The sequence below is a fragment of the Dendrobates tinctorius genome, unplaced genomic scaffold (genome assembly GCF_039654945.1).
Source record: "Dendrobates tinctorius isolate UK_male_01 unplaced genomic scaffold, ASM3965494v1 ptg000136l, whole genome shotgun sequence".
Classification (NCBI taxonomy): domain Eukaryota; kingdom Metazoa; phylum Chordata; class Amphibia; order Anura; family Dendrobatidae; genus Dendrobates; species Dendrobates tinctorius.
The window spans coordinates 3,979,235-4,001,222 of record NW_027361804.1 but is presented as its reverse complement, the minus strand read 5'-3'; the positions used below and the strand labels follow the sequence as shown (position 1 = coordinate 4,001,222).

General features: G+C 47.6%; 1 protein-coding gene across 21 annotated transcripts in view; it reads right to left on the bottom strand.

The window, feature by feature from the left end:
• MICAL3 (microtubule associated monooxygenase, calponin and LIM domain containing 3) overlaps positions 1–16,391 on the bottom strand; it is a 70,287-nt gene extending 53,896 nt beyond the window's left edge. For 9 of the 21 annotated variants that reach the window (XM_073544089.1, XM_073544097.1, XM_073544094.1 and 6 more), the window contains exon 1: positions 16,035–16,197. The gene's annotated coding sequence lies outside the window, so the exon portion shown is untranslated. Of the gene's footprint in view, positions 1–6,591; positions 6,688–16,034; positions 16,201–16,285 lie in introns of those variants that run through there. The other 12 variants (XM_073544099.1, XM_073544103.1, XM_073544102.1 and 9 more) reach the window with 6 other exon arrangements.
• Between the last annotated feature and the right edge of the window lie 5,597 nt (positions 16,392–21,988).

Below are 21,988 nucleotides of genomic sequence, written 5' to 3'. Positions count from 1 at the left end.
TATCGCAGTTACATTCTTGTATATAGAAGCAGTATTATAGTAGTTATATTCTTGTATATGGGGCAGTATTATAGTAGTTATATTCTTGTACATAGGGGCAGTATTATAGTAGTTATATTCTTGTACATAGGGGGCAGTATTATAGTAGTTATATTCTTGTATATAGGGGGCAGTATTATAGTAGTTATATTCTTGTACATAGGGGGCAGTATTATAGTAGTTATATTCTTGTATATAGGAGCAGTATTATAGTAGTTATATTCTTGTACATAGGGGGCAGTATTATAGTAGTTATATTCTTGTACATAGAGGGCAGTATTATAGTAGTTATATTCTTGTACATAGAGGCAGTATTATAGTAGTTATATTCTTGTACATAGAGGCAGTATTATAGTAGTTATATTCTTGTACATAGGGGCAGTATTATAGTAGTTATATTCTTGTACATAGGGGGCAGTATTATAGTAGTTATATTCTTGTATATAGGGGGCAGTATTATAGTAGTTATATTCTTATATATAGGGGGCAGTATTATAGTAGTTATATTCTTGTACATAGAGGCAGTATTATAGTAGTTATATTCTTGTACATAGGGAGCAGTATTATAGTAGTTATATTCTTGTACATAGGGGCAGTATTATAGTAGTTATATTCTTGTACATAGGGGGCAGTATTATAGTAGTTATATTCTTGTACATAGTGGACAGTATTATAGTAGTTATATTCTTGTACATAGGAGCAGTATTATAGTAGCTATATTCTTGTACATAGGGGACAGTATTATAGTAGTTATATTCTTGTACATAGGGAGCAGTATTATAGTAGTTATATTCTTGTACATAGGGGGCAGTATTATAGTAGTTATATTCTTGTACATAGTGGACAGTATTATAGTAGTTATATTCTTGTACATAGGAGCAGTATTATAGTAGTTATATTCCCTTTAAATCTTGCATACGTATGATGTCGCCTCCTGGAGGGATCGGTGTCTGATAATTTCCGCTTTGTAATCGCCTCCTGGATTCTGTGTTTTCTTTTGTTTGTCCCGCACTTAAACCGGATTCCTTTCCTGTTTTGGGAGTGGGCATCAGCCGCCTCTTTGTTGTAGCCGGCAGAGCATGGTGTCGGTGGATACGTGTCAGAGTGCTGGGATAAGACTTCAAACATTTTTTTTCTTACGATGAAAGTCAGAAAATTAACATTTGATGAAACGTTCGGTCATTTCATCAATCAGCAACAGCCTATCATCCTAACCGCCAGAGGAGAGATCACAGCAAGACAAGTGGCTGAAAACCCCACCCCTGGTGATGACATCACTGAGGCCGCCAGCTCCACCCCATGGTGATGACATCACTGACTGTGAGATGCCGCCATCTCCACCCCCTGGTGATGACATCACTAAATGATGATCTCATCAGGTTAACACAACAGATCAGTGATTATTTGTAGACTTCTAGATAATATCCAGATATAACAATACTCGCAGACCTTGAGATGAAGCCAGCAGGATGGAGTTACAGTTTTACAAGGAGCGATTACTCAGCTGATGGAGGGTTTATCAGGATTATGGACTTGTCACGCTGCAAAAATTGCCAAGAAGCCCCAAAGTCCGATCAGATGTCGTCTGAAAGGGCACTTGGATTGATTTACCGCGTAAAATTGGCCATTGATGCTCCGCCCCGGTCACATTTGGAAACGCCCCCAATTTTGAGGGCGGTCAACATATGCCACGCCTCTTTTCCATGAAGTGTCATTAAAAAAATATGGCGACTGCTGGAAAGTAAAATCTACCTCAAAACCTCGGTAAATGTCGTCTGACAACGAATATGGTTGCTGTTAATGCTCCCTTCTGGTTGTCACGTGGGCTCCACACCCGCCCACGGTATGTCTGCCAGACGGTGGGATAACAAGTGTGAAATGTGACAGGTACATAACAGCGTGTACACGGGAGAAGCCGAGAGAGACATTTACGAGTCCTCATTAAACGCTCTGATCACGCGGCGACATTTACACATCTCGTCAAACCCTTCATCAGCAAAGCCGACGATCATAAGCACGGTGATAAACATGTCATCATGATGGAGGACTGACCGTCTATACATCCATGACGAGATATGCGGGATGTGCCACCCCGACCGCCACACATCCTGCCAGAGTCCGCCATGTTTACCACCATCTCGCCAGACCAGCAACTGACAACGTGGCTGCCGCTGACTGCTGCGTCCCTGCGCCCCCACGTCGGCCATACTCCATGAGCGGCTTAATCGACCGGATGTGGACAGAAAGAACCACGGAGGCGATTGACACAAGATGGTGGCAGAGAGGGAGAGGAAGGTAAAAATCCCTCATACTGAGGTAATGCGACCAGGGATCGATGTCAGGAGGCCATAGTAGTGACTGACACAAGATGGTGGAAGTGAGGGAGAGGAAGGTAAAAATCCCTCATACTGAGGTAAAAAATGCGACCAGGGATCGATGTCAGGAGGCCATGGTAGTGACTGACACAAGATGTGGCGGCAGTGAGGGAGAGGAAGGTAAAAATCCCTCATACTGAGGTAATAAATGCGGGCAGGGACTGATGTCAGGAGGCCATGGCAGTGACTGACACAAGATGGTGGCAGAGAGAGAGAGGAAGGTAAAGATCCCTCATACTGAGGTAATAAGTGCGACCAGGGATCGATGTCAGGAGGCCATGGTAGTGACTGACACAAGATGTGGCGGCAGAGAGAGAGAGGAAGGTAAAGATCCCTCATACTGAGGTAATAAGTGCGACCAGGGACTGATGTCAGGAGGCCATGGCAGTGACTGACACAAGATGGTGGCAGAGAGGGAGAGGAAGGTAAAAATCCCTCATACTGAGGTAAAAAATGCGGGCAGGGACTGATGTCAGGAGGCCGCAGTGGAGACGTCTAATGACCGGACATTAACGTCATAGATGGCGGCAGTTGACTGGCATGACAGGAATATTCACCATACCTAGGATGACGAACAGCCATTATTACCGTCCATAACAATCACATAGAGAGCTTTACTACACATATAAAGAGGTCTCCACAAAGCTGCAGTACCACAAAAAAGGCTTAGGTACAGACTAGATATCACAGAGGCTTTAGATACACCAGAGGCTTAGATACACAACTAGACTGTATCACATACAGACCGTGGTGTGACTTGTAGCTCGTGGCCCTGATCTATCATGGGGCCTTTAGAGTATCAGCCCTTCATATGGGCCCTGTATTACACATGACCGGCTCAGATGTCACACCAGAGAAAATCAGACAAGAGGCTTAGATACAGTTATTCAGGAAAGAGTATCACATATGAAAGGAATTAAACATCACACGTAATAGGATTAATATACAGATCAGCAGTCAGTATCCCACGTGGTAGAATAGATATACAGCTCAGTATCAGACGTGGTCTATTACAGTCATGGCCAAAAGTTGAGAATGACACAAATATTAATTTTTACAAAGTCTACTGCTTCATTTTTTCTAATGGCAATTTGCATATACTCCAGAATGTTATAAAGAGTGATCAGCTTAACAGCAATTACTTGCAAAGTCAATATTTGCCGAGAAAGTGAACTTTATCCCCCAAAACACATTTCAACATCATTGCAGCCCTGCCTTAAAAGGACCAGCTAACATCGTTTCAGTGATTGCTCCATTAACACAGGTGTGGGTGTTGATGAGGACAGGGCTGGAGATCAATCTGTCATGATTAAGTAAGAATGACACCACTGGACACTTTAAAAGGAGGCTGGTGCTTGGCATCATTGTTTCTCTTCTGTTAACCATGGTTATCTCTAAAGAAACACGTGCAGTCATCATTGCACTGCACAAAAATGGCCTAACAGGGAAGAGTATCGCAGCTAGAAAGATTGCACCTCAGTCAACAATCTATCGCATCATCAAGAACTTCAAGGAGAGAGGTTCCCTTGTTGCCAAAAAGGCTCCAGGGCGCCCAAGAAAGACCAGCAAGCGCCAGGACCGTCTCTTAAAAGTGTTTCAGCTGCGGGATCGGGCTACCAGCAGTGCAGAGCTTGCTCAGGAATGGCAGCAGGCAGGTGTGAGTGCATCTGCACGCACTGTGAGGCGGAGGCTCTTGGAGCAAGGCCTGGTCTCAAGGAGGGCAGCAAAGAAGCCAATGGACAGACTGATATTCTGCAAGAGGTACAGGGAGTGGACTGCTGAGGACTGGGGTAAAGTCATTTTCTCTGATGAATCCCCTTTTCGATTGTTTGGGACATCTGGAAAACGGCTTATTCAGAGAAGACCAGGTGAGCGCTACCACCAGTCTTGTCTCATGCCAATTGTCAAGCATCCTGAAACCATTCATGTGTGGGGTTGCTTCTCAGCCAAGGGAATGGGCTCTCTCTCAGCCTTGCCTAAAAACACAGCCATGAATAAAGAATGGTACCAGAATGTCCTCCAAAAGCAACTTCTCCCAACCGTCCAAGAGCAGTTTGGCGATCAACAATGCCGTTTTCAACATGATGGAGCACCTTGCCATAAAGCAAAGGTGATAACTAAATGGCTCAGGGAACAAAACATAGAGATTTTGGGACAATGGCCTGGAAACACCCCAGATCTTAATCACATTGAGAACTGTGGTCAATCATCAAGAGACGGGTGGACAAACAAACCTTCAAATTCAGACAAAATAAAAGCATTGACTTTGCAAGAATGGACTGCTATCAGTCAGGATTTGATCCAGAAGTTGATTGAGAGCATGCCAGGGAGAATTGCTAAGGTCCTGAAGAAGAAGGGTCAACACTGCAAATATTGACTTGCTGCATTAACTCATTCTGTCAATATAACCTTTTGCTACTCATAATATGATTGCAATTATATTTCTGTATGTGATAAAAACCATCTGACAAACACATAAAAACCAGAGGCCAGCAGATCATGTGAAAATATAATATTTGTGTCATTCTCAAAACTTTTGGCCATGACTGTAGGTCCACAGCTCAGTATCACACATGGTCTATTAGGTCCACAGCTCAGTATCACACATGGTCTATTAGGTCCACAGCTCAGTATCACACATGGTCTATTAGGTCCACAGCTCAGTATCACACATGGTCTATTAGGTCCACAGCTCAGTATCACACATGGTCTATTAGGTCCACAGCCTAATATCACACATGGTCTTTTAGGTCCACAGCCTAGTATCACACATGGTCTTTTAGGTCCACAGCCTAGTATCACACATGGTCTTTTAGGTCCACAGCTCAGTATCACACATGGTCTATTAGGTCCACAGCCCAGTATCACACATGGTCTATTAGGTCCACAGCCCAGTATCACACATGGTCTATTAGGTCCACAGCCCAGTATCACACATGGTCTTTTAGGTCCACAGCTCAGTATCACACATGGTCTATTAGGTCCACAGCCCAGTATCACACATGGTCTATTAGGTCCACAGCCCAGTATCACACATGGTCTTTTAGGTCCACAGCCCAGTATCACACATGGTCTATTAGGTCCACAGCTCAGTATCACACATGGTCTATTAGGTCCACAGCCCAGTATCACACATGGTCTATTAGGTCCACAGCCCAGTATCACACATGGTCTATTAGGTCCACAGCTCAGTATCACACATGGTCTTTTAGGTCCACAGCAAAGTATCACACATGGTCTATTAGGTCCACAGCTCAGTATCACACATGGTCTATTAGGTCCACAGCTCAGTATCACACATGGTCTATTAGGTCCACAGCTCAGTATCACACATGGTCTATTAGGTCCACAGCTCAGTATCACACATGGTCTATTAGGTCCACAGCTCAGTATCACACATGGTCTTTTAGGTCCACAGCTCAGTATCACACATGGTCTATTAGATCCACAGCCTAGTATCACACATGGTAGATTAGATACATCGGCCTCCAGCCTGTCGGGCCGCGTGTTTCTGGTGACAGCAGCACACGTCGCTCACATGCCGATTACATCACTGCGGGCCGGGGGGGCCACGTTTTCCACATTCTTGGTGACGTCTCAGTCCAGCTGTAACACACTGCAAAATCCCAACACCCTCGACAGTGACAGAGGGGGCGAGAGCGCTGCGAAACCCAGAGAACATTCCTCCAAGGGGAAGGGAAAATATTCCAGTAAAAACTGCAGAAGAGAAGAAGAGACCGCCAGAAGAGGACGACGAAACCGCGCAGCCAACCATGCCGATGGCTACACCGCGACGCCATATCCCAGAGCAGCCGGCGTGCAACTGACCCCGCTCCAGCCTCAGGTATTATACACCAGCAGCTGAAGGGGGTTAATGCAGAGCTGTGAGGATGACGACTGCAGACTCTTCCCGTCTGCACGCCGAGGACCCAGCGTCTCCATATTTGGTCTGATGTGCGTCACCACACCTGGCCGACAGCAGAGGGCGGCACCGGACCCCTAAACTATGACTGATGCCATCAATAGCCCAATACTAAATAAAAGGAAGGGTCACGCAGCATATACATTCTATACATGCGCCTACTGGAAACCATCAACAAGTTGCTGTTGATGGATCTAATATTTTTGCAAGTTCCAGATAGTGAATATTCGCATGCTGCAGGTCTAAAAGCAATACCTTATTATGTCCTTATCAGATCAGTGAGAGGCATCTCGCCTGCTTGCTGATGGTTTCCACGCATTATCGGTTTTCCTTCTACAAAGAAATAAGTAAAAATGAAATGAAAGATGGAGGAGCGGCTGTTATGTAAGAGGACTACAGGCCAAGCTCAGGGGAAAGGGGGCGCCGCTTCTCTTAACCCATGAAGGGAGCAGCACAGCTGCAGGAACAGATAACATTACTGACATCAGGCGGGCGGCTGCAGATCCGCACATGTGACTCAGCGCCGTAGAAAGAAAGCCACACGTGGACCACCCAGGACCGCTGCACCCCCAGGAAAGAACCCTCACACAGAACGCACGGCGACCAGCAGATACTGAGAGAAGCGTGTATCCAAAGCCTGTCATGTATCGGGGCAGGAGAACGCAAGGGCAAGAAGTCTGCCCCCTATAGAATAGAGGGCGCAACCGATACCCACAACCCCTGCAGATCTCGGCTCGCCTTCTCACTCAGCAATGCTTAATTACATCCGCTGCATTGACGAGCCTCATTCAGACTAAGCCTAATATTTCCTAAGACTGGGTGGGACCCGAGCGCACAGAATTATAATAAACCAGACATTCCCCCCACTGCACACGACAAGTTCCAACGAGCCGGAGCCATGACAGAAAACAACGCCGTAACTACAACACCAGGACAGGCCGCGGCAGCCTCGAACGGAAGAAGCTTCGGCGCTGATGTGAAATATATGACGAGACAGGAGAAGTATGCAGCAGCCGCATGGAGGCAAGAAAGCAGCACCAAAGGCTCTTACTGACCAGGGTTACCTCTGCTAGCGACCTCGCAGTCACTCTCAGCTTACCACGTCAGTTACAGACGCAACACAGAAAATTTCAGGAGACCTGACGTCTCAGGGTTTCCCCACCATTGGATGAGAAGAGTTAATCAGCCTCAGGACTTGCACATCCAGCCCAGCAAGACAATATGGCTGCCGTCACGGCTCCCTCAAGGTTTGGCAGCCGTATGGTCCATAACGAAAAATAAAGACCGGAGCAAATTGATTCTTTCAGTCATGAGACTTGACAACTATGGCGCGAACTAGATCAGACAGCATTGATCTCCCATATTCAGAATCCTAATCCCAATGAAAACCCAATAGTCCAGACAGTCTGATAATCCGGCGCTTCTCTGCCTTCTGGAGGGTTGAATAATAAGCAGCAATGTAATAATCTCCGGCTGTCATCACCGCCGCAGCTGAAAGGATGAAGCACCAGACACAGGAATACCGGCTACTACTAAGTCCCATAGTCAAGAGCCAGGGATTATGGGAGAGAGTGGGATCAGGGCTGGAAGATTAGGATCCTAAGACTAACGGATTCCACATCCAGGACACTGGAGGCGAGGACAGAGGACTTATCCCCGAGACACTGACCTTTACACTAGATTAAAGGCATAGTCAGTAACAGAATATGTCAGGAGCTTTCTGCAGATTCCTCTGGTGACACCTGCAACCGACATTCCGATAAAGGGTAATCAAGCATGTAAAATACTCCAGAGCTGCACTCACTAATCTGTTGGTGCAGTCACTGTGTATATACATTACTGATCCTGAGTTACATCCTGTATTATACTCCAGAGCTGCACTCACTATTCTGCTGGTGCAGTCACTGTGTATATACATTACTGATCCTGAGTTACATCCTGTATTATACCCCAGAGCTGCACTCACTATTCTGCTGGTGCAGTCACTGTGTACAAACATTACGGTTCAAATCTCACCAATGACAACATCTGCAAGGAGTTTGCATGCTCTCCCCGTGTTGCATGGGTTTCCTCTCACACTCCTAAGACACACTGATAGGGAAATTACATTATGAGCCCCAATGGGAACAGTAATGATGTCTGTCAAGCGCTGTGGAATTAATGGCGCTATATAAATGAGTAAAATAAATAAATACTGATCTTGAGTTACATCCTGTAATATACCCCAGAGCTGCACTCACTGTGTACATACATTACATTACTGATCCCGAGATACCTCCTGTATTATACTCCAGAGCTGCACTCACTATTCTGCTGGTGCGGTCACTGTGTACATACATTACATTACTGATCCTGAGTTACATCCTGTATTATACTCCAGAGCTGCACTCACTATTCTGCTGGTGCAGTCACTGTGTACATACATTACTGATCCTGAGTTACATCCTGTATTATACCCCAGAGCTGCACTCACTATTCTGCTGGTGCAGTCACTGTGTACATACATTACTGATCCTGAGTTACATTCTGTATTATTCTCCAGAGCTGCACTCACTATTCTGCAGGTGGAGTCATTGTGTACATACACTACTTTACTGATCCTGAGAAAACAAAAAGCAAAAAACACAAATATAACTAAAAAGTAAAAAATATACTGCAAATAATGCATAAAGTCATGGAGTCATTGTGTACATACACTACATTACTGATCCTGAGTTACATCCTGTATTATACCTCAGAGCTGCACTCACTATTCTGCTGGTGCAGTCACTGTGTACATACATTACATTACTGATCCTGAGTTACATCCTGTATTATACCCCAGAGCTGCACTCACTATTCTGCTGGTGCAGTCACTGTGTACATACATTACTGATCCCGAGATACCTCCTGCATTATACTCCAGAGCTGCACTCACTATTCTGCTGGTGCAGTCACTGTGTACATACATTACATTACTGATCCTGAGTTACATCCTGTATTATACCCCAGAGCTGCACTCACTATTCTGCTGGTGCAGCGCTTGACTAAAAACACCTGGCTCAAATGAGAAATGGAGGCTGCAGATACCGAGACCACAAAGGGTTAATGATCAGGTCAGGAGCGGGTGGAAAGTTCCGCTGTGTGCACTGAGGTCACCGTGACCCTGGGGTGGAAATACAGGATGTCACTACCTCAGTAGACCAGTGAGTGCAGTACCTGTCTGCGCCTGCACTGATGGGGGGTGCTGACACATTCACTAATCACCATCTCTGGGTGACAGCCCAGTAATGTCGGTCATACTGGTTGTCACCCCACTTTTCCAGAAATGACAGAATAATGACCCCTTTAGATTCTCCCTCCCCTTGCCCCGTGGATCCCTCACACCCATTTCCTGCACCTCCTATAAACGCTGCCGGTGACGAGCCATGAATATTCATCGGAGTGGAAGCGGCAATTATCTCGGCGGAGACGTCTCATCATCCTTCCATTTAAGTCATTTTTAGCCCGTGGTCTCCGGGTGCGTGTCGCTGCCTGACTGTAATAAACACGGGGCGGGGGAGGGGCCGGCCATTATCCGTCTCCTGAAGAGCACGCCGAGCGCTGACAAACCCACAACCCCCTGCAGGGACCGCGCCGCCTCACACCAGCCACCAGAGGGTTAACGCACCCAGGGACAACAGCAGGTGTGGAGGCGAGACATACCGCCTGAGGGAACCCGCGGATGTGCCCGAGCGGGTGACAAGTGGGCGGGGCTCGCTAGATCACTCAGGTATCACCGGGATTAGCGTCAGCGCACAACAACACCGAACACAATCCTCTAGATCCGGGAGATTACTCTTCTGGACAACGGAGAGAAACGCGGTTTTTCTATTTAATCAGCGATTACGACGTTTCATTCATCCATTTCCAAACTCGATGTGAACGCAGCCGCTGCGCGCAGGAGAGCCGACATCGGAGGAGACAACGCCGTCCAGACCGATCTAGGGCTCCTCAGCGATCAGGGGAAAGTCACCACCCGGAATCCTGAACTCAGAAGAAGCCGAGGGGCACGGACATGAACCCCCCCCCCCCCCCCCCCATGGGGAATCTCCGGAAACCTGCGGAAAAAAAGAGTGACGACCATAGAGAGGAAACAGGGAAGGGGAAAAAAAAAAAAAAAGGTAGCATCTCTCAGCATCCATTATTTATGGGATCCCTTCCTTCCATTGCTAAATCAGAACTCAGGAGCACGGTGGCGAGAATGGTGGGGGAGGGGCAGGGCAAAAAATGGACCAAATAAAAAAATAATGTCGGTGATCTGACTACTCTTCCATCAGGCAATGACTAGCCAGGTCTTTCACCGGGAAGGAACAACCACGGGAAGGGCAGTCTCCAATGAAGGAAACCACCTATGCCAAAACATGGTATCCATCCACAGACAGCTGTTTCGGGGTATTGCCCCTCATCAGTGTGGAGTAGGAAACTGGCTAGTAGGAGCAATGCCTAGTAAAAAGACTCCACACTGATGAGGGGCAATACCCCGAAACAGCTGTCTGTGGATGGATACCATGTTTTGGCATAGGTGGTTTCCTTCATTGGAGACTGCCCTTCCCGTGGTTGTTCCTTCCCGGTGAAAGACCTGGCTAGTCATTGCTTGCGTTGAGAAACATGTGATGGTGTCTCCGTGGCTGTTGATTTACATGTTTTTGCATATTTCCCATAAGGGATGGGGGCAGTGCTCTAGAATCACTGCGTTGAGAAACATGTGATGGTGTCTCCGCAGTGTCGGATGTTGATCTCCATGAGGTCACTCATCCTCATTTTCGTACTCTTCCATCAGGTCTCACCATTATTTTTCATTTACCACTTGTTGAATACGTACTGATTTAATGATAATGTTGCCACCAGGTGGCGCCGTTCTATGGCTTTCACTGGGTGATCACAGGGCTTAATGGCTTGGCTCCGGCGAGTTTCATGTGTTTGCACGGCGCAGCACATGGCTCCAACCCAGCGAGATAACAGAGGACGCAGCAAAGGGAAGTACAGCCCCTCATCCATGACCTTGTTCTTCACCTTCTGTCAAAACCGGAGTCTCACCTGTGCCGCAAAATAAAGGACTCCAGGAATGAGAGATCCAAAACCCTGCATCATCCATGTCTGGGACAGGAGCAATAATTATTTAAACATCTGTAGGTGATTCTGTTCTTAAAAGGAATGTTCCCCTTTAAGGAATATATATATATATATATTTTATTAGCCATCACCAAATTATCAATAACTTATTTAGAATAAAGCACAAATGACTGAGCTCCACGGGGGCGGGGCATGTGTGACAAACCAGATGCCACATACTGTGTGCAATAGCGCCCTCTAGATCCATATTACTACCACTTCAGTCTCGGAAAAGGTGAATCCGTGGAGGGGTTCCCGTTTAAAAAATGCCCCCCTCCTCCATCTCCAGTACAATTGTCCTGGCAATAAAAGTAGAAGGGAAATAAAGGAAATGCGCCGTCGTCTTGAGGAATTGTGTCCCAGATCACAACCGCGAGAAACTGTAAAAAAGTCCAACTAAACCATCAACCCTGGTGACAAGAGGCGGCCGCCGCACCAAAAACTATATATAGAGAATAAGGAATGAGTCACAAAATACTTCACAGCAAATCAGACGGCGTGCGAGGAGCTGCAACCGCCAAGAGGGCGGCGCTAGAGCAGATCATTGCAGGCCCCGAGGGGGACGGTCCTGATGCACATCAGGGGGGAAAGGGTCTAGTCTGGCAACTTATAAGGAGCCGGGGCGCGCAGAGCGTCGCAGCCACGACACAAAGGAGCCGGGGCGCGCAGAGCGTCGCAGCCACGACACAAAGGAGACGGGGAGCGCAGAGCGTCGCAGCCACGACACAAAGGAGCCGGGGAGCGCAGAGCGTCACAGCCACGACACAAAGGAGCCGGGGCACGCAGAGCGTCGCAGCCACGACACAAAGGAGCCGGGGCACGCAGAGCGTCGCAGCCACGACACAAAGGAGCCGGGGCGCGCAGAGCGTCGCAGCCACCAGGCAGGTGGTTTTTATGTAGTGGCTGAAGTGACTCAGGGACAGCGGAGTGCCTCCGTCCTCCTGGAGCGTGGGCCGATAAGCCGCCAGCACAACCCTGACTCACCGCCGCCCGGGGTGAGGGAGATAAGGTTACCGGGCCTCTCGGATCCTCCAGATCTCACGTCACATTCCGGCAGATTCATTACAGCCAGATCCAATAGAGACCCAGTAACTAAAGACCAGCGTACCCCAAAATAGGACGGCCACCATTTATATTACACAGCCATGCACTCTGTCAGTCACTCATATACACCTCTTAAATGGAATGCCGCTGTGGGGTCTGGGCGCCCCCTTTACTCTGCAGGAGGCTGACACTTTCCTCTGAAGTCTCTGGAGATCAGCGCCACTGCACTTTTTGAATTTCAGCCTCGTAGGATCAAAAAAGGTTTAGGTCCCTTTAAGTGATCAGGGTGACTACTTTTGGATCTCACAAGGCCTGGTAAGCACGGTAATAGCCCCTGGCAACCAATCAGATTACAGCTGGCAATTTTTGGACACCCATCCTGCAGAGGAGGAGCAGCGGCTCCTGACTAACCTCCTCCAGGTGCGAGGATGGTCATTAAAGGCATAAAGAGGACTGGAGGTTTAATAAATATGGAGCTCCCCTTTAAGCACCTATAGGGCAGCTTGATGCCTTAAAGGGCCAGTAACCCTTACAGTCTGGAAGAGATAAAACATCTGATGACTGCCCGGCCCCAGGAACAGCAGCGAGGGGCATTATAGAACCCCCCCCGTCCGCCGAGTCTGGGTTGTATCAGCTGCTGGCAGAGCTGGGTGACAAATCGTATGGCAGCCATGACACATTTACGTGGTTGTCAGACATTAGAGAAGCCATATTGGCAGTCACCCAGCTTTCCCAGAGCACGATAAGATGAGGGCTTCTTTAAATGTTCCTTTTGCATGGTCTCGCTTGGCCGACACACGGGGTCACAAGACTGCGCAGAACGTCTCATTACAGCCCAAGATTGTTCAACCAGAAAACCACAAAAAGCTTTTACAAGAACAAACAAACAGGAGAAATGGGAAGAGGCGCCGCAGCAGCCGGGGGGAGCGAGATTCCAGCTCCAGAGTCCAAATATCACCACAATAAACTAAGGGAGCTAAGAAAAAATACCGCACAACCCCTGCCCCCCAGATCTGGCCCGTCCTTGCATGAGATCGCAGCCACACGACGCACACGGGGGCTCCCAGCTTTCCCAGGTTCCAGAATGACAAACGCAAACCATACAGGGTTCCTGAGATCACGTGACACCACTTATGTGCAGCTCTGCCCTGGTCACCTGATGGTGCTGCTAAGAATCCGAGAACGGGGACGGTTCCCAGCAGAAAGCCTCCTCCGGCCGAGCTGCTGCCAAGGCACCGCGGGGTTAAAAATAGCCCAGTGACAGGAGGAATCTGCCACCCAGGACAAGGGCCACTGCAGCGCCAGGGAAGGCCCGAGCCACAGGCCACAGCTGAATGAATCAATGTGTATAATATATATATATATATATATATATATATATATATATATATATATATATATATATATATATATATTATACACACATATATATACACACACACATACAGAGCACCTATATATCGGGGAGGGGGGGTGACACAGAGCACCTATATATTGGGGAGGGGGGCCACAGAGCGCCTATATATCGGGGAGGGGGGCCACAGAGCGCCTATATATCGGGGAGGGGGGCCACAGAGCGCCTATATATCGGTGACACAGAGCGCCTATATACGGGTGACACAGAGCACCTATATACGGGTGACACAGAGCACCTATATACGGGTGACACAGAGCACCTATATACGGGTGACACAGAGCACCTATATACGGGTGACACAGAGCACCTATATACGGGTGACACAGAGCACCTATATACGGGTGACACAGAGCACCTATATACGGGTGACACAGAGCACCTATATACGGGTGACACAGAGCACCTATATACGGGTGACACAGAGCACCTATATACGGGTGACACAGAGCACCTATATACGGGTGACACAGAGCACCTATATACGGGTGACACAGAGCACCTATATACGGGTGACACAGAGCACCTATATACGGGTGACACAGAGCACCTATATACGGGTGACACAGAGCACCTATATACGGGTGACACAGAGCACCTATATACGGGTGACACAGAGCACCTATATACGGGTGACACAGAGCACCTATATATCGGGGAGGGGGGGTGACACAGAGCGCCTATATATCGGGGAGGGGGGACACAGAGCGCCTATACATTGGGGAGGGGGGGACACAGAGCGCCTATACATTGGGGAGGGGGGGACACAGAGCGCCTATACATTGGGGAGGGGGGGACACAGAGCGCCTATACATTGGGGAGGGGGGGACACAGAGCGCCTATACATTGGGGAGGGGGGACACAGAGCGCCTATACATTGGGGAGGGGGGACACAGAGCGCCTATACATTGGGGAGGGGGGACACAGAGCGCCTATACATTGGGGAGGGGGGACACAGAGCGCCTATACATTGGGGAGGGGGGACACAGAGCGCCTATACATTGGGGAGGGGGGACACAGAGCGCCTATACATTGGGGAGGGGGGACACAGAGCGCCTATACATTGGGGAGGGGGGACACAGAGCGCCTATACATTGGGGAGGGGGGACACAGAGCGCCTATACATTGGGGAGGGGGGACACAGAGCGCCTATACATTGGGGAGGGGGGACACAGAGCGCCTATACATTGGGGAGGGGGGACACAGAGCGCCTATATATTGGGGAGGGGGGGACACAGAGCACCTATATATTTGGGGGGGACACAGAGCACCTATATATTGGGAGGGGGCAGAGCATCTACAAATTGGGAGGGGGGACACAGCACCTATATATTGGGGAGAGGGCACAGAGCGCCTATATATTGGGGAGGGGGACACAGAGCGCCTATATATTTTTGGGGGGCACAGAGCACCTATCACAGAGCACCTATATATTTGGGGGGGGGGGGGCACAGAGCACCTATAGATTGGGGGGACACAGAGCACCTATAGATTTGGGGGGACACAGAGCACCTATATATTGGGAGGGGGGCAGAGCACCTATATATTGGGAGGGGGGGCAGAGCATCTACATATTGGGAGGGGGGCCACAGCACCTATATATTGGGGAGGGGGGCACAGAGCGCCTATATATTGGGGGGGGGACACAAAGCGCCTTACATATTTGTGAGGGGGCACAGGGAGTGTATACATGGGGGGCACCTAGTACAATATACGCCGTGCACGGAGGCCGACATGGAGGTGCCCTCCACCCATTGCCATGGAGACGGGTCGAATACACGGCTTCTTCTACGTCACACTAAGTTCCGCAGGTCACGTGACGGCCGGGGATCGGCCCACGAGCAGCGTCCCCCAGAGAGGAGAACTACAATCCCCAGCGACCCCAGGCCATGCTGACATTTGTGGTTCTCCGATCCCAAGGTCACCGTGTATGACAGCCACCCACCACACCTAGCCCCAGTATGGGGGCATCCACCAGCCCACCAGGGGGAATCAGCCCTGCCGCGCCAGGAGGAGCAATGCTGGCCCCAGACCTGCAGGGGTTAAACGTCCACCCTGTGGGGGAGAGGGGGTCACCCCGCTGCGCGGCCCCGCGGTCACCGCTCACCTCAGAGTCGCCTCCCCGGGAAGTGGCGGCCCCGCCCGGCCGTGTGCGCTCAGCGAGCAGCGGCGGCTCCGGGACCTCGCCGGACAGATCCGCGCTGCAACATTGTGTCCAGCAGCAGCAGAAGCCGCAGCGCTGAGCGCCGGCCCCGCCCACCGGAGCAGACCACCCGCCCGGCGCAGGAGGGGTAAGGGAGGGTGGAAGGGAAGGAACTCAAACCTCCAAACCGGGCGCACGGTGTGCAGACGACTCACCGGGTAATCGCGATGCTAACGAGCAGAGCGGCACTGGAGATTAATAAAAGGAAATCTACCTCCCCCCCACAATAGCGTAGATGGTACGACCCATTCTGTACACGCGATTGGTTGAAAAGAAGTGAGAAAAATAAACCAGTAGGCACGGGGCGGGGCCTGAGCGAGGATGAAAGGACCAATGGGAAAGCAGGGATCATTGCTAGGCTCCGCCCACTTGATGCGTTAAAAGATTTAAAGAGACAGGACACCGAAAAAAAAAACCAAATAATAATATAAAATATTGTATTATTATTATTATTTATTGTTATAGCGCCATTTATTCCATGGCGCTTTACATGTGAGGGGGGTATACATAAAAACAAGTACAATAATCTTAAACAATACAAGTCATAACTGGTACAGGAGGAGAGAGGACCCTGCCCGCGAGGGCTCACAATCTTCAAGGGATGGGTGATAATACAGTAGGCGAGGGTAGAGCTGGTCGTGCAGCGGTTTGGTCGATCGGTGGTTACTGCAGGTTATAGGCTTGTCGGAAGAGGTGGGTCTTCAGGCTCTTTTTGAAGGTTTCGATGGTAGGTGAGAGTCTGATATGTTGTGGTAGAGAGTTCCAGAGTAGGGGTGATGCGCGAGAGAAATCTTGTATGCGATTGTGGGAAGAGGAGATAAGAGGGGAGTAAAGAAGGAGATCTTGTGAAGATCGGAGGTTGCGTGCAGGAAAGTACCGGGAGACGAGGTCACATGTATGGAGGAGACAAGTTGTGGATGGCTTTGTATGTCATGGTTAGGGTTTTGTAATGGAGTCTCTGGGCAATTGGGAGCCAGTGAAGGGATTGACAGAGGGGAGAAGCTGGGGAATAGCGGGGGGACAGGTGGATTAGTCGGGCAGCAGAGTTTAGAATAGATTGGAGGGGTGCGAGAGTGTTTGAGGGGAGGCCGCAGAGCATGAGGTTGCAGTAGTCAAGGCGAGAGATGATGAGGGCATGGACTAGGGTTTTTGCAGATTCTTGGGTGAGGAATGAACGGATGCGTGAAATATTTTTGAGTTGAAGTCGGCAGGAAGTGGAAAGGGTTTGGATATGTGGTTTGAAGGAGAGATCAGCATCAAGGATTACTCCGAGGCAGCGAGCTTGTGGGACTGGGGAGAGTGGGCAGTCATTTACTGTAATTGATAGGTTCGTAGGGGGGGTCACGTGAGATGGGGGAAAGATGATGAATTCTGTTTTGTCCATGTTGAGTTTCAGATATCTAGTGGAGAAGAAGGATGAAATAGTGGACAGACATTGAGGGATTCTGGTTAGTAGGGAGGTGATATCTGGTCCAGAGATGTAGATCTGTGTGTCATCAGCGTAGAGATGATACTGAAAGCCATGAGATTCTATGAGCTGTCCCAGGCCAAAGGTGTAAATAGAGAACAGCAGGGGCCCAAGGACTGAACCTTGTGGGACTCCGACAGATAGGGGGCGAGGTGAGGAGGTGGTGTGTGAGTGGGAGACGCTGAATGTCCGGTCTGTTAGGTATGATGAGATCCAGGAGAGGGCCAAGTCTGTGATGCCGAGGGATGAGAGGGTCTGTAGTAATAGGGAATGGTCCACTGTGTCAAAGGCAGCCGACAGGTCCAGGAGGAGGAGGACAGAGTAGTGTCGCTTGCTCTTGGCAGTTAAGAGGTCATTGGTGACCTTAGTAAGGGCAGTTTCAGTGGAGTGGTGTGACCGGAAGCCAGATTGTAAGCGGTCGAAGAGGGAGCAAGAAGAGAGATGGGAGGACAGTTCAAGGTAGACGTGTTGTTCCAGTAGCTTGGAGGCGTATGGGAGAAGTGATATAGGGCGATAGCTAGATACAGAGGATGGGTCAAGAGAGGGCTTTTTGAGGATAGGTGTGATGGAGGCATGTTTAAAGCTTGAGGGGAAAACACCAGTTGTTAGTGATAGGCTGAAGAGATGGGTTAGGGTTGGGATGAAGACTGTGGTGAGGTTTGGGATGAAGTGGGATGGGATCGGGTCGAGTGCACAGGTGGTGAGATGTGATCTTGAGAGTAGAGTGGAGAGTCGATCTTCTGTAATGGTGGAGAAGTTGGTTTTGAAGGTGGAGGGCTGGGAAGTCGGGAGGAAGGGCTCTGGGGGTTGTTGACCAAAACTGTCCCTGATGTTATCAATTTTCTGCTTGAAAAATGAGGCAAAGTCTTCAGCTGAGATGAGTGGGGAGGGAGGAGGTGCTGGGGGGCGGAGGAGAGAATTGAAGGTGTTGAATAACTGTTTAGGGTTGTGAGACAGGGAGGATATGAGAGATGAGAAGTAGGTTTGTTTAGCTGTGGCGAGTGTGGTCTTGAAAGTAGTGAGGGACTGTTTGAATGCGATGAAATGCTCGTTGGAGTGGGATCTTTTCCATCTGCGCTCAGCAGCCCTGGAAGCTCGCCTCAGCTCTTTGGTCAGGCTGGTGTGCCAGGGCTGTCTGTTGATTTTGCGAGTTTTGGTATGTGTAAGTGGGGCAGCGGATTCCAAAGCTACAGCTATTGTGGTGTTATATAGAGCGGCAGCGTCATCCGCATTGTGTAAGGAACTTATATCTGTAAGAGGGAGGAGGGATTCGGAGAATGAGTGTAGGTCAAGGTGTTTAAGATTCCTGCGAGGGTGTGAAAGTTTGTGGGGTGGGGATTGTAGACATGGAGTGAAGAGGGAAGAGAATGTGAGCAGGTTGTGGTCAGAGAGAGGAAGAGGTGAGTTAGAGAGGTTAGATAGGGAGCAGAGGCGGGTGAAGATGAGGTCCAGTGTGTGGCCATCTTTGTGGGTGGCTGTAGAAGACCATTGAGTGAGGCCGAAGGAGGAAGTGAGAGATAGAAGTTTAGTGGCAGCTGAGAGGGAAGTGTCAATGGGGATGTTGAAGTCGCCCATGATGATAGTAGGGATGTCCGCGGAAAGGAAATGAAGTAACCAGGTGGTGAAGTGGTCAAAGAAGGTGGTGGCTGGCCCTGGGGGGCGGTAGATGACAGCCAGTTGGAGGTTGGAGGGGGAGTAGATGCGCACAGACAGAATATTATGTATGACAGAATATTGTTATGATTATCTTCCATATTATATATTTTCTGGTACTAGTGACGTCATTAGATGCTAGAATTATTATTTATCATTTAAAACTATTGTGTACAACACTCACTACATAGAAGGCTGCGGCACCTGATACAGTCTGCACAGTACGAAAGAATGACACAGGAAAGGCACCGGCTGTACATGTATCATTGTATACAGGAGATGCCCAGGTTATAGCGGCTGTACATATATAATTATATACATGAGATACCCAGGTTATACCAGCTGTACATATATAATTATATACAGGAGATGCCCAGGTTATACCGGCTGTACATGTATAATTATATACAGGAGATACCCAGGTTATACCGGCTGTACATGTATAATTATATACAGGAGATGCCCAGGTTATACCAGCTGTACATGTATAATTATATACATGAGATACCCAGGTTATACCAGCTGTACATATATAATTATATACATGAAATGCCCAGGTTATACCGGCTGTACATATATAATTATATACAGGAGATACCCAGGTTATACCGGCTGTACATGTATAATTATATACAGGAGATGCCCAGGTTATACCAGCTGTACATGTATAATTATATACAGGAGATGCCCAGGTTATACCAGCTGTACATATATAATTATATACAGGAGATGCCCAGGTTATACCGGCTGTACATATATAATTATATACAGGAGATGCCCAGGTTATACCGGCTGTACATGTATAATTATATACAGGAGATGCCCAGGTTATACCAGCTGTTCATATATAATTATATACAGGAGATGCCCAGGTTATACCAGCTGTACATATATAATTATATACAGGAGATGCCCAGGTTATACCAGCTGTACATATATAATTATATACAGGAGATGCCCAGGTTATACCGGCTGTACATATATAATTATATACATGAGATACCCAGGTTATACCGGCTGTACATATATAATTATATACATGAGATACCCAGGTTATACCGGCTGTACATATATAATTATATACAGGAGATGCCCAGGTTATACCGGCTGTACATATATAATTATATACAGGAGATGCCCAGGTTATACCGGCTGTACATGTATCATTGTATACAGGAGATGCCCAGGTTATACCAGCTGTACATATATAATTATATACGGGAGATGCCCAGGTTATACCGGCTGTACATGTATCATTGTATACAGGAGATGCCCAGGTTATAGCGGCTGTACATATATAATTATATACAGGAGATGCCCAGGTTATACCGGCTGTACATATATAATTATATACAGGAGATACTCAGGTTATACCGGCTGTACATATATAATTATATACAGGAGATGCCCAGGTTATAGCGGCTGTACATATATAATTATATACAGGAGATACCCAGGTTATACCAGCTGTACATATATAATTATATACAGATGATGCCCAGGTTATACCAGCTGTACATATATAATTATATACAGGAGATACCCAGGTTATACCGGCTGTACATATATAATTATATACAGGAGATGCTCAGGTTATAGCGGCTGTACATATATAATTATATACAGGAGATACCCAGGTTATACCAGCTGTACATATATAATTATATACAGATGATGCCCAGGTTATACCAGCTGTACATATATAATTATATACAGGAGATGCTCAGGTTATAGCGGCTGTACATATATAATTATATACAGGAGGTGCCCAGGTTATACCGGCTGTACATATATAATTATATACAGGAGATGCTCAGGTTATAGCGGCTGTACATATATAATTATATACAGGAGATACGCAGGTTAAACCAGCTGTACATATATAATTATATACAGATGATGCCAAGGTTATACCAGCTGTACATATATAATTATATACAGGAGATGCTCAGGTTATAGCGGCTGTAAATATATAATTATATACAGGAGATGTCCAGGTTATACCAGCTGTACATATATAATTATATACAGGAGATGCTCAGGTTATAGCGGCTGTACATGTATAATTATATACAGGAGATTCCCAGATTATACCGGCCGTACATATATAATTACATACAGGAGATGCCCAGGTTATACCAGCTGTACATATATAATTATATACAGGAGATGCTCAGGTTATAGCGGCTGTACATATATAATTATATACAGGAGATACCCAGGTTATACCAGCTGTACATATATAATTATATACAGATGATGCCCAGGTTATACCAGCTGTACATATATAATTATATACAGGAGATACACAGGTTATACTGGCTGTACATATATAATTATATACAGGAGATGCTCAGGTTATAGCGGCTGTACATATATAATTATATACAGGAGATACCCAGGTTATACCAGCTGTACATATATAATTATATACAGGAGATGCTCAGGTTATAGCGGCTGTACATGTATAATTATATACAGGAGATGCCCAGGTTATACCAGCTGTACATATATAATTATATACAGGAGATGCTCAGGTTATAGCGGCTGTACATATATAATTATATACAGGAGATACCAGGTTATACCAGCTGTACATATATAATTATATACAGATGATGCCCAGGTTATACCAGCTGTACATATATAATTATATACAGGAGATACACAGGTTATACCGGCTGTACATATATAATTATATACAGGAGATGGCCAGGTTATACCGGCTGTACATATA